The sequence below is a fragment of the Tachysurus vachellii genome, chromosome 6 (genome assembly GCF_030014155.1).
Source record: "Tachysurus vachellii isolate PV-2020 chromosome 6, HZAU_Pvac_v1, whole genome shotgun sequence".
NCBI classification, from domain to species: domain Eukaryota; kingdom Metazoa; phylum Chordata; class Actinopteri; order Siluriformes; family Bagridae; genus Tachysurus; species Tachysurus vachellii.
Window position 1 is genome coordinate 22,061,466 of NC_083465.1, and position 14,887 is coordinate 22,076,352.

The window sequence follows — 14,887 nt, forward strand, 5'->3', positions numbered from 1 at the left end:
CAGACAGACAGACAGATAGATAGTGGCTCTACTTTGCGATCCCACAACATTTGTAGGACATCTCTGCCAACACTTAGATGTAAAAGAATCTGCCTGCTGTGTTTATTCCCCACTCGTAGATTTGATAAGTGACCTACATTCAAGAAACACAGAAAGTGAGGAGGATTATGCAAGGAATAAAATATTTCAGATCGTGCTGTTAAAGGAGAATAACATCATTAACGTAGTTAATGAAGTGTCACTGTTCACATCGGTGTCACTCTGCTGATTTTTTCCAATAACATGATTATTTTCACAGCAAATTTCCAATGCTAACAATTTTAAGTTATTAATGAAAGGCAGGGGGCACGGTGGCTTAGTGGTTAGCACGTTCCCCCTTCACACCTCCAGGGTTGGGGGTTCAATTCCCACCTCCGCCTTGTGTGTGGAGTTTGCATGTTCTCAGAGGCCTCCGGGGTTTCCTCCGGGTACTCCGGTTTCCTCCCCCGGTCCAAAGACATGCATTGTAGGTTGATTGGCATCTCTGGAAAATTGTCCGTAGTGTGTGATTGCATGAGTGAATGAGAGTGTGTGTGTATGCCCGGTGATGGGTTGGCACTCCATCCAGGGTGTATCCTGCCTTGATGCCCCTTGACGCCTGAGATAGGCACAGGCTCCCCGTGACCCGAGGTAGTTCGGATAAGCGGTAGAAAATGAATGAATGAATGAATAATGAAAAGCATGTTATTATTTATTTATTAATTAAAGACATTTGCCTGCAATGTTAGATAAATATACAGTATACAATAAAATTGCATATTCTACTGTAGTTAAAACTACACTATAGTAATAATGTTTTGATAAAAAAATTATTATTATTATTATTATTATTATTATTATTTAATTTCTGTAAAACTCTTTAGGTTTAGTGTCTTTTTCATTTTTTTGCAAGTGTTAGCAGCTAATAGTTGTTTTTTCCCTTCTTTTCTTTAGTCAATTTTATTTGTCATTCACTTTATTTGACAAAGCCATCTGTAATACTCAGGACAAATTAGCCACAGTTAAGTTTTTGCTCTTGTAGAGTTGAATGTGAAATGTCTGTGTACGTTATAGCTTTACCAAAAAAACTTTAAACACACTCTAAGCAAGAAATATAATGTGTCCTTGGAAGAGACATCAGCTGCAGGAGAATCAGGAGGACATAGCATCAGTCTATTATTACTGAGCTATTCTGCTCTGATCAATCATTGTTACTGTGAGATTTATGGCACTTAGGTTCAGAAATGAAGGAACTGGAAACATCGATTGATGACCTACTTTCCTCAAAAGCACTTCTTTAGACCAATTCACGTTCATGGCACAAGGCAGGAGGAAACAAAACACAGCAGTATTTTGAAATGCTCGATATCTTAAATGAGCACTTTGTGCTTAAGTGTTTGGCTACGTAAGTGTAGAAATTATAAATTTATAAAGAAATCAGGATAGAAGTATGAAACAGGTCTCTTTTTTCAGTCATCTAAATGGTTTTCTAAATCTATGGTCTAAATCTATGGCTATCATATCCTTAGTACATTATTCTACAATGCTCCATATCAGTCTACAGATTATAGCTTTGTATCTGATGCGTAAGGAATAAAACACAGCAACATGTTGAGTTACAGGAAAATAATCAAATACAGGGTTGAGCCTCAAGTTTTTTATCTTCCTATAACTTATATCACAGAAAAATTTTTAATTTGTTATTAAATGACATTTAATGTTGTGGTATTTAGTATCTGTGAGGTGTTATGTCCTGTTAACACTTCTGTTACAGACGCAATAAAATATATAGTAATAAAATATCTCGTGTTCTCTCTTGAAGGTAAATATGACAAGAAATAACAGCATGGCATTTTATAGAGAGTGCATAGAGACTCCTTCTCTAAATAAACCTTAATTCTTTCAAAACAATATGAACATTTTCTTCGTTTTTTGTTTGTATTTAAAAAAAAAACTTAATTATTAATAAACACATTAATTATAGCTCATTTCAGCAGTTGCTATGGGAACGGTAACGTGTTAGAATGTGTATCAATATAAATAAACCTGTGGTTTGAATTATATTTGTACTACTATAAGAATTGAGTTTAAGGAAAAGAGATGTAAAAGAAACACAGTTGAATTTGAATAATGCAAAACTAACTAGATATAATGTAGGATTGATTTAGTGTGACTTTGACGAGCGGTCATCTCAAATGATCTCGTATGAAGGTGTTTTCTTGCTGCTAGAAAACTGCTCGAAGGCATTCTGGCACATCGTTCCACTTGTCCTCCGTCGTCGTCACTTTTACACCGCAGTTGTATAGGAGTATGGCAGCTTAATTACCCTTCCAACTGTTTAGACATCGAGCTTCGCTTGCTTAAATGCAGCAGTTTTTTAATTTGTTGATGTTGGAAAGCTTATTTATACTTATTTCCATGCCTCAGAGCAGAAAATTGTGTCCATGCCTCTGAGTGATTAACATTAAAGAACTGCAGATGCAAATGTGTTTTTCATCATGCTGATCATTCAAGTTTAGCCAAAATAATGAAAAGAACAGTACAGCTCACTTTTGGAAGTCATGTCATGCTTCTTCCATCTGCTTCATGTTTTGAAACGGGCAAGAGAAAAACAATCAAGACCAAAAAAATCATTTTTTTTTAAAATTATTTCTGGTTACAGTTCTGGCCGTGTTTTTATCTTCCTGGATTGTACGTCACAGCAGTGTTTTTACTGGGATGGAAAATACATACAAACTACCACTGGTTCCTGGCTTAAAATCTTCTTGTCTTGGCTGTGCTGCATTTAAACATGTCAACATTTTATATCTAGCAAGCATTACAATGAAGCTGTCAAGCCACCCATAGATCTCTGACCTTATTATATGTTATTATTCTTAACTTAATTATTCTTCATTATTATGTATTAACTGTGACAACTGAAGTATCTAAGAGAGACGAACAGGAATGGTAAGTAGTTGTAATGGTGAGGAATGTTACCTGGGGTGTTAAGACTAGGGTTGCAAAATTCCAGGAATTTTTTTAAGGCTAGAAACTTTCCATGGGAATTAACGGGAATATATGGGAATTAACAGGAATATATGGAAATAAACTGGAAATTTAAAAAAAATGCAGAGTTGCCTATAACAAGGAACTTAAATGTAGTAAAAAAAAATCTTGCAGCATAATTTTGTTTAAAACAACAAGATTTAATGCAATTTACGTTGAATTTGTACCCTTACTGGAGGGCCATTGAGGCCAAACCCCCTGCATATACTTGCATTCTTCCATAACATGCACAGTAACACTTTATTTTAGGGTCATTTAACATGTTGCTTATTAGCATGAATATTAATAGAATATATGCTATTTATTAGTACTTATTAAGCACATATTAATGCCTTATTCTGCATTACCTTATTCTACATTCTTAATTGTACCAATACCTAAACTTAATAACTACCGCACTAACTCTTAATAAGCAGTAAATTAGGAGTGTTACCTCATGCACAGATAATTTGATGACACCCCCCCCCCCACACACACACACACACACTCACTCCCCCCTGAAATAAAAAAAACCCTCTATATATCACTTAAGGGAGGGATTCACCTCCATTTTCCAGGCCTTGTCTACCATAGAAGCAGAGAGCTAATAAGCTTGAGAAAAAATGCTTCATTTTACATTTTGATTGGGACTTTTTTTAGAAGGGCAAGGGTGGGGGGTGCTTTCATTTTAAAGCAATCATAGGGAAATATGTTTATTACAATTATTATGTTTATTATGTTTATTACAAGCATAATAATGTTTATTATGCTTTTGTGTTACCCAATGAAAGAATCAATTAAAGTTCTACTTACAATTAAATCAGTCAAGACGTCATTTTTAAAATTTGCATTACCTTGCATGCATGTCTGCTTATGACCAAACAAAATGTTTATTTATGTTTGTATATGATATAGTTTGTATACATTTCCCTATATTTCCAAATAATTCCCATAAATTCCTGTAAATTCCCACAAAGTCCCGTAAATTTCCATAAATTCCCGTAAAGTTTCCAATTTGGAATATTCCCAAAATTCCCCAGATTAAGTTCCCGTGGAAAGTTTCCGCCCATTTGCAGCCCTAGTTAAGACATTCAAACTGGAGAAGTGCATCACTGATAAACAAACTCAGGAGCAGGATTAGGTAGAGCTGCACATATAATTATTCATACAGTGATTCAATTATATGAGCATTCTTCTTTAAACATTTAAATTGGCTTAATTAAAATTAATAGGTTGCTAAACACGTGTAATGATTATTATACAAGTCATCAGAAGTATTCAAATACACATTTTCAAACACAACTTGCAAATGCCTTTCAAAACAAAAAAAGGAAGAAGAAAAAACAACCCAGATTAAAGCACAGGTTTTATTTGCCTTGAGTTGGAGATTTTTCCTGGTCAGGATCATGTGACTCTGAAGTCTTTCCCAGGAACACTGGGATCAATGTTAGATCAGATGGCAGTGCATTAAAGAAGAATTATTATAGCACAGTGAATTTGTTTTTTGTTTTTTTCACATATCCCAGCTTGTTAGGAAGCTAGGGTCAGCGCTCATAGTCAACCATAATACAGCATGCCTTGAGCACAGAGGCTTAAGGGCCTTGGAGGTGCTTGAGCTTGAATCCCCCACCTTTACTCCCTAACCAAGAGCCTTAACCATTGAGACACTTCTGTCACTACAAGGCAGACATTCAGACATCCATTCAGAGCTAGGGGTAATTTAGTGAGGCCAATCCACCAACTGGTAGAAAGAGACTGAAGAACACACACACACACACACACACACACACACACACACACACACAGAACATGCCTTCACAGACATTAACCCAAACATAGGGTCACACCGGAGACTGTGAAGCATCAGATCTACGAGCCACACCACCATACAACCTTAGAGAAAATAAAGATATGCACAAGACATGTGACCTTTTCATCTTGTGTTCATCTAAAGAGCTTGTCTAACAAACATGTCTAAACATCTCACACAGCAGTAAATGACCTTCTTTTAGTGTACTGCACATACCTTCTTTGCTCTCCCTAGACTCAAGTGATGGCATATTTTTAGTCCATAAAATGACATGTATATTACTCATCTTTAATTGTGTCATATTTCAACCGTCATTTACATTAGTCTGTATTTTAATCAGAGCATTAGATGTGAGCTTTCTGCTTGTTGGCTGCTAACTCTCATATAAGATAAGACAATGAATGTATCATGACTCGGTTGTCATCGTTCTGCCAGCTCCATGTGAGCACTGTGTCTACTGACACACATGCTGGTTTTTAGAAGTGAGATTTCACAAGGCACTATTTATGGCATGGTGATAATTTTATACTGTTTGTGCATATTATATAAATCAAAGTCTAGCACTGTTAAAAAACAAAATCTAGCACTGTTACTCCTGCCAGCTAATTTTGAAATTCAGGTGTTATTCTGGGATGTAGTTGATGTGCAGTCCATGGAGACTCTTATAAAAAGTGGCAGTTGAATCATGAAATCTTGGAAGAAAAAAAAAAAACAAGACAAAACTCTTGTCCTTGGTGTAGCCATTATTTTGACTACTACGCAAACAACCCGCGTCATTACTTTGCATTTTTCGCCTTCTTGCCAGGGCCATGCCTTCATTTCAACTCATAAATGAGATTTTTATGCAAACTATTATGAGCAACCAATAAGAACTTCTCTGTCTTTCAACTGCAGTCATTTGGAAATTCTTAACTAGTCTTAAATGTTTATATGTTAAATGTTAAATACCAAGTCAGATAACAAGTCCTAGTGGTTAAGGTGTTGGTCCTACTGCTCAGAAGGTTATGAGTTCACCAAGCTGCCACTGCTGGGCCCCTGATTATTACCCTTAACCCACATTTGCATTTTTTCTCAGTTGTATAAAATGTAAGTTGCTCTGGATAAGGGTGTCTACCAAATTCTGTAAATAAATCAGCACAGAAAATCTCCCTGAGATGACATAAAGAACCAGATTAAAAAGAGAACTCATCCTCATCTGGATGACACCGGATACTGTGATTATACCATGCATCGTTTCTCTTCTCTTCTATAACTCTATTAAATCATTTCTCTTCTATAACTGTAACTTTATTGTTATTATTATTTTCTTGACAGATTGATCTTGATAGCACTGCACACCTTTGATCCATTAATGCACCATTACACAGGACCTGCATTCAAACCGTCGTGATTATACTGAACGATCATCTGAGCTTCCCTTTACTTTGATGATTCACATTTCATTTCTAAGTTCATTCTTCTCAGTAGTGATAATTCTGAATGAAAAACTAACCATGGATTCTGAGATCATTAATCTGCACACATTAAATGATCTTTCTCATCAATGTTATATTCTATTATGTGCTTTTTAAATCATTCACAGGTTCATATAGTGAACAGGAAGCTGTATACATGTGCTTGTGACTGTTTAAAGAATAGAAACCTTTGTTTGTCACATGTACATTATAGCATGGGGAAATATTTTTCGTTGCATATCCCAACTGATAGAGCACTCCTGGAGCAGTGAGGGTTAAGGGCCTTGCTCAAGGGCCCAACAGAGGCAGTATGGCAGTGCTGGGGCTTGAACCCTGATCCTCTGATCAACAACCCAGAGACTCAACTGCTTGAGTCTGCATTTTTCTCTGTATTTCACATACATCTCATTTAAGACATGTCGCTCTTTTTGCTCTCTGGGCACATATTTTAGCTCTTTATCCATTAACCTTTTTTTTTTAACAGTGCACTGTTCCATTCTGTCGGCGGAACAAAAACCGACATCGGACATTTTCAAACATATAATAAAATGAATTATTTTATGTCTGCAAATATGATACAAATGGGCCAGGACACTGTTTTTTCCCTCTGTTGCATTAACTTTACACAGAATTTTGGCACTTGATGGTAACACCTTAAAATCTACGAAACTTATGAGCATGAGCTTGGGGCATCTCATAGAGCAGACATGGGTTTGATCTTACTATTTACTTTGTAGTTTTACAACTGTGAAAATCAGAAAATACTTATGATATACCAGAAATGTAATAAAGTGCCTACTTTCAAATGAGCTGTTAACCATCGCTCCACTGTCGAGTGACATGACAGAGAATATATGGACACAATAAGAACGGTTTCAGAATACTGCTTGTACATGGTTTATTTAATCATTTGATAAGAGTGAAAACTGTTGTTTAAACATAATCAATTGTTATAATATTAGGGAAAGGTATAAAAGAATCTACATAAGATTTCTTAAAAAATTGATAAAAGCTGATGTGCTATAAATGTTTCTTTTATGACTTTGTTTTTTAATAACATTAATAAATAATATATTTAAGAGCTTTATGCTTAAAGAACCTTTCGTCAAATTGTAGAAGTATATTCGCTCATTTAAAAGATTTATTTTCTCATAAGACATAAGAAATGTTATGAGACATCTCTGGCCTACTCGCCAAAAGGAGCATGTAAATGGCCGCAGATGCAGGGTGTAGCATGGTGCTTCTTGGCATTAGGCATTTGCATGGAAATGATTACCTTGCTGCCTGTGAAGTGTAGTGAAGATCTAAGAGCCTGGAAATGGGCCCTTTTTCCAAAACAGATGGCACCCTGCATAGTTTGGCTCATACCAAAATAATTACATGGCTTTAACGAGGTACAGTGAGTTTACCAGCCAAACCCAGGTTCACACAATGACAACAAAATCAGCTTTTAACACTTTTATTTAAATTAAACCAATAAATAAATCAAATAAAACAAACTTTTCTGCATGGCTGACAGTGAAGTCCCTATAATCACATTAAGCCAAATCTCATCAAGCAATTTTAATTGAGTCAGTGCCTACAGCTGTACCTCTCATTAAGCTCAGTGTTAGTATAAAATAAGATCAGTGTTGATATTATGTCCCTGTGGTCATTTGGGGTTGTAATGGAATTAGACTGTGTTTGAGCTGTTTATGGCGAAGCATGACAATGTTTAAAGCGCTGGGTTTTATTTTATTTGATCACTATTTATCACACGGCCGAATGAGAAAAAGCTGTTTACCTCTGAATATTTGCTTGTTCTCTCGAAGCTCTCTGTGGAATCGTAATTAAATAAAATCTTCTACAATACTTTGAATAGTTAGATTTTTTTTAGTTCTGACTAGAGTTGTAATGTATATTTCATTTAGAAACATACATCCTTTTCACGTTTACAGTGAAAAAACAAAACAGTTTTTATGAAGAATCAGAAATATTTTTGAGTTCATTTATCAATATCAGAATCAGAATACTTTATAAATCCCCAGGAGGAAATCGGGTAAGTTACCACAGCTCCAATTCACCAATAAGAATATAAAAATAGAGACTTATACGCACTAAGATAATATATACAAAAATATAAATAAAACTAGGATTTAAATAACTATACAAGTAAAGGTGTATTGTTGCACAGTGAGATATGTTGTTGTACAGAGGAATTATAAAGTCTGATGGACACAGGTAGGAAGGATTTCCTGTCACTCTGTAGAGCACTTTGGTTGATGTATGTGTGTGTTTTTATTAATATTAATGAGTTCTTGAAATACATGATCATTTCTATCATATTAACATATCGACACGGACTTGTATTGTGGATGAGCCGCATAAATGGGAAAGAACAACAACAACGTCTTGTATTTTTTTAGATGGTTTTAGTGGTTAGAGCCTAAAGCCTAAATTATTCTGACATTGTAAATAAAAATTCATTTCTCATTATGAAAGAACTGGATGCCAAGATGTTCTTGAATAAATAAATATATGTAATTGTTGGTGTAATTGCAGGGGTAAAAGAGGAATAAAACACTATGAGACATGCTGATCCTCTTCTGTTTGTGAGTGAGGATTTTGCTCCCAGCATAAATGGTTATGTTAGGAACCTGGGTGTCATTTTTGACAAAGAACTTCGTTTTGACCGACAGGTAAATGCTGTTGTGAAATCATCCTTTTATCAGTTAAAAAAGTTGTCCAAGCTGAAATCAATTCTTTCCACAAAAGATTTAGAATCTGTTGTTCATGCTTTTATTTCTACGAGGTTGGATTATTGTAATGCCCTATACCTGGGTTTGAATGTATCTCTCATAGCTCGCCTACAGTATGTTCAAAATGCTGCTACTAGGCTTTTAACTGGCACTAAGAAGAGGGATCACATAACCTGTGAGGGATCGCATAACACCTGTGTTAATTTCTTTACACTGGCTTCCGGTATTGTATAGGATCGAATATAAGGTCCTGATCACTGTGTATAAGGCCTTACATCAACAGGCTCCAACACGGTTGATGAGGAGTGGAGACCGTGCATTCTCCGTGACTTTTCTTTTTTACAAGGCTTTTGCTATATGATTAGCATGTTTTCCCGAGTTACTGTGTATGGTATTTTGTACTTTTATTATGATGTTTGTTTGATGTGTTTTATGATTATACTTTTTATGACTTATATAATGTTTTTACCATGTAAAGCACTTTGGTCCATTGTTATGGTGTTGAAAGTGATATACAAATAAATTTTGATTGATTGATTGATTGATTTTGTATGTTTTAGTCAGATAACATGCTGGTTAATTATTTTCTCTTTAATGGCACGTTTTATTGTAATTTATTCCTTATCTAATACAACAGTTACATCTGACCAAATCAATCTGGTTTAAAAGAATTCTAACTACGCTGTTATATCAGCACGCATTTCACAAACGTGTATTATTTGACTGAATGAGTCGAGTCGTCCACATTGTTTACGTTGGCTTTGTATGTTATCCCTGTGGTTTTTTGGGAGTTTTCTTGGTTATTATGGTTTCCTTTCATCTTACTTCCATTATAGACATTGCAAGCTGATTGGCATCGTTTAATTGTCTGTAGTGTGTGATTGTACCCTGTGGCAGCAGGTCCATGATATTCCCTGCTTTGTGCCCGGAATCTCCTGGGATAGTCTCCAGGCTCCCCATGTCCATGTGTAGGAAAAGCGCTACAGAAAATGGATGGATGGATTTACTTTAATCTTTACCTTGCAATGTGCAACCCTGATGCTATTCACAATATTCACAAATATGCTGCTTTAAAGAACCATGTTTTTTCTGTTTTGTATTTATATATTCCATATGGACATTTATTTGTTTTTAATGTTTGAGAGATGATTCGCTGTGGCGACCCCTGAAGGGAAAAGCCGAAAGAAGAAGAAGAAGAAGATGTTTGATATACAACTCATGATAATATTACCATTTTATATTAGGGAGACAATTCATAAAGCAAATGTTCACCAATAACTTCCACAGAAAAATGTCCTTTTCTGAAAAGAACCATTTAAACCTTAATTGAGAAGATTTGAGTGTTGATTCATGGCTCGGTCTCATCCAAAGCACTGCCTTTACAAAAAAAGCACACATTTTATAGCATTATTTCACAAACAGAGTGAATTTCAGCTCCTATCTAATATTCTATTCATCAGTCAGACTGTAACCTTCCCATCCCTGTCACACAAGTCAAACATTTGACAGAAATGAATTCCAAGACCTTTTTATCATATGTCAGCTTGTATAAGCTTTAGGTTATCTCTGTGGAGCTTGAGCACGGCACAGAGTGACACTGTTCTCATCTTCTGACTGAAAACTCAGTCTTTTGTTCTGCTTCTGCTGTCAGCCATTTTTAGCCTTTAAACTGTACAGCCTGCTTTGGGTTTGCATTAATTTACGCAAACTTGCACCTCCGTTACTTTTACGGATAATACTGGATCCACTAGATTTAGACATAGATCTCTATTATCGAGTCAAATTATATAGTGTTGAAGATGAATATGACACTTGATCATCGAGTTCTGACCGTACTACATCTACTGCATTAGATGCTGAAGTTTTCATTTAAACAGAGAGTGAATTTTTGTACGTTTATGTCATGGATAAACTTTTTGTATGCTTATACTGTAAAGCTCAAGGCTCGATATAGTCACAAGAAGGAATGTTAATAAAGCATGACTTGATGTCATACTAAATTATCTAGGATTTTTGTTTCCAGGCACGCAGTACGTGTTTAGGGTGAAGACACCAGTTTTAAACTGAAAAAGATTTCACTTGCAGCTGGAGTCTCTGTAGTTGATTTATTGACACAGCTGATAACTCAGCAGCAGAAGAGTTAGTTTATGATCTTACATTTCGTGAAACCTGGAGCTTAAGCATATGCGGAGAATATGGCAGGATAAGAAACGGTTTATAATGCATATCGTCAGAGATAAGATCCAAAGTGCATAGACAGCCTCTGGGGCACAATGTTGATTCAGTCACACAACCGGTCGTGATGGCTACAACTTTGGATAAGTCCACTTTCACTTATTTTGAGCTGAACTTATCTGTTTTGTTTAATATACTCTGTGAAAATTGTGTGTCGTCATGAAAGGATCCATATTAATATTTTTTGTTGTTGTTATTGAGAAAATGGAAATCCTTATCTAACATGATCAAATCCTTCAGTTCAACACCAACAACACCAACAACAAAAAAATAAGAGATTTCATCTACACTATGCCAGAGAAGCATCTGAATAGCTATGATTAACCCCTAACTGAAATGAACTTGTAGCACAAAGCAACACCCTAAACTAGATATTATCATTTAAAACTACTCTGCTATCTGCAATAACTGATGAAATGTCTAGTTCAACCATGAAACTCTATCCCTCGCTCTGATTGTTTCCCTAGACGCCAGCTCCATGCCCTATCCGCGGCACTTGCCTGTCTTCGCAACCCTTTATTACCTCGACTTAACTCCCAGGCTGTGCCTCAGCATGCGGCAAGAGATTTTACTCCTCATCCTCCTTCTACCCAGCACCACCTACTCAGATCTGCTACATGGGGGTTCCTCCTGCATTAGCCTCCAGCAGCAGCATGTTTGTTAACACATTTATGTTTGAGCAGGTTCAACAAGGCAGTCTGCGTTCTCACCCAGCAGCAGCAACAGCAGCGTATCAGATTTAATCCACCAAGAGTAGACAACAAACCTACCTAAATTCTATTCCCATCCATAAACCTTTTAAATTCATTCATGGCTGAAATGTAATAACTGAAACCATTTTTTACTGTTTATTTAACCTTTGCATGCCATTTGTGGTTTTATAACATTACATTAAATAATGATTATAATATTTCTTCTTGATTTGTCCCTGGTGGTCCGGTGGCAGGCTCCCACATGCTCAGGGAACCAACCCAGTCACTGAGAGGTTAACTCTCACTGCTGATCCCATACCTGCCATATGCGGATCAGACGATCTGCTGTGGCGACCCTGAACAAGAGGCAGCCAAGGAAGAACAACATATTCTTTCTGATTGACTCATAGATCCAGGTTCTCATTTTGATCTTCACCTCAGATTACTGAGTCTGAGTTTTCCTCGTGTCTGCATGGGTCACCTTCGGGTTCGTTGGTTTCATCCTACTTCCCAAAAACATGCTAGGAGGTAAATTGTCTATGTAAAATTGCCCTCAGTTGTGAATGAGTGTGAATGTATGAGTGCCCTGCGATGGACTTGTGTCCTGTGTTCCTAAGACTCCTGATCCACCACAGTCCATTAACATGATAAATTCGCATTGAATTAAATCAGTTGCTGTTAATGAAGTAAAACATTTTTGCTTGCCCATCAAGCAGAACATATTTTCTATCTTTCAGGTCAGCAGTATTTCAGAACTTAGTGTGCTAATAAATATTAATAATGTCTCAAGGTCAGCTTATGAATATTTATGACTAGTGGGTGGTCTTTTCTGAAAACAGGCTGTGAGTGAAGAATACAGTGACGAGTAAAACGATATGTTTTATTTCCACACAAGAGTAATACAAAATATTGAGTTAAATAAGACCTTGAAAATAGTAAAATTATCTAGTATTTCCTATTATGAGATTATAACAACACTTTCAATCATTTAATGTGTGAAACAGACTTATCCTATTGACAGACTTCTGTTCTAAATTATCTGAATTATCTGGCAATAAAATTAAAAAGAAATGTCTAGCAGTATAATATTTTATTGTAATCTTATAATATAGAATACTCGATAAATTTAATACATTTCACTGTTTATATTCCACCATTAGCTGTTGCAAAAGTTGTGCTTGGTGTCATTCATTCGACTAACATTCTTACACTTTTGTGACTTTCACTGGCGTCACTCCTCTTCCCACCTTTCACCAATTCATCAACTGCAGACTACCAGAGAAAATAAAACGCTGGATCTTTTATATGCAAATGTAAGTAATGTATGCAGGCTACTGCCTCTCCCTTCATAGAAGATCAGACCACAGCCTGGTCCTATTAACAGCTGAATACATTCATGTCATTCAGAGGCAACCTGTGACCACAAGATTGGTGAGGAGGTGGACACAGAAAGGTAATGAGGCACTGCATGATTGGTTAGAATCTACAAACTGGAACACGCTATGAGAGTCACATGGAGAGGACATTAACATCATGACAGAGCGTATCACAGAATTCATTACATTCTGAGTTAATAACACTCTACCAGTCAAGGCAGTACGCTGTTTCCCCAACAACAAGCCCTGGATCACCAGGGACCTGAAGGAGCTACTAAATAAGAAGCAAAGGAGCTTCAGGACTGGAGACAGATCAGAGTTGAGGTGAGTGCACAATGGAATTAATAAGGAAGTTGGATATGAAGCTTCAGCAAGAAAACAGAGATGTGTAGACTGGCATGAAGCAGATCACTGGCTACGAAATGGGCATTGACAAACGGAGGGGAGTCTGGACAGGGCTAATGAACCCCCTACAGAATACTCAGAGCCATCATCGCACATATTGTGTTAATGTGATGAAGGAGAGACTTGAGCTGGAACACAGAACTAGACTCCCTGTGCTTGCCAAACCATCACAGCTGGAAGATGCCTTCAATTACTTGCTTCAGAAAGCACATTCACACCTTGACATACCTTGATGATTTCTCAAGTGCCATCAATACCACACAGACTCTCCTGTAAACGGACAAACTGATGATGTTGCTGGAGGAAAAATCCACCATACCACCTAGATCACAGACTACCTGTTTGACAGGTCCCAGTTTGTTATATATTTGGTAGCAACATGTCTGAACAGGTGGTGAGTGTCATAGGAGCATTACAAGGGCCTGTTCTGTTTCTGTTCCCATACACACTCTACAACTCAGTCTTCCAATACAACGCTGAGTCATGCCATGTGCAGATGTTCTCTGTACATTTTGCTGTGGCAGGGGTCCATTCATATTGGGCAGGAATACAAGATGGTGCTGGACAGAGAGAACAACAAACTGATACTCAACTAATCCAAAACCTAGGAGTTTGGTAGACTATAAGAGGAAGAAGATGGTAACCCAGTCTATCTTCATTGTGGTAGAGGAAGTGGTCAGTTATTATAAATATCTTATTGTCCACCTCAATAACAGACTTGATTGGAGGACCAACTGCAAGGTATGAGCTCTACTTCCTGTGGAAACCCAGATCCTTCAGTGTATGTACCAGATTGCTTTCTACCAGTCTGTGGTTGCAAGCACAGTATTGTTTGCTGTAATCAGTCGGATTGAGCAGCATCCGGAGCTGGCAATGAAGTTGTGTAAACTATTCAGGAAAACTGGCTTCGTTCTAGGCTGCAAACTGGACACTCGGGAGGTGGTGGTGGAATTCACGGACAATAGCAAACAACTCCTCCACGCCACACAGGCCAAAATGCAGAGCTTTTTTATATTGTGGGTTTAGTGTGTACTTGTCAAGTCTTAAAAAAGGTTAAAAGGATAGTTAAGTTTTAGTCATTCATTTTGTTCTTGCTGTAGAGATGCTGTGACCCCATCTATCTATTTCTCTC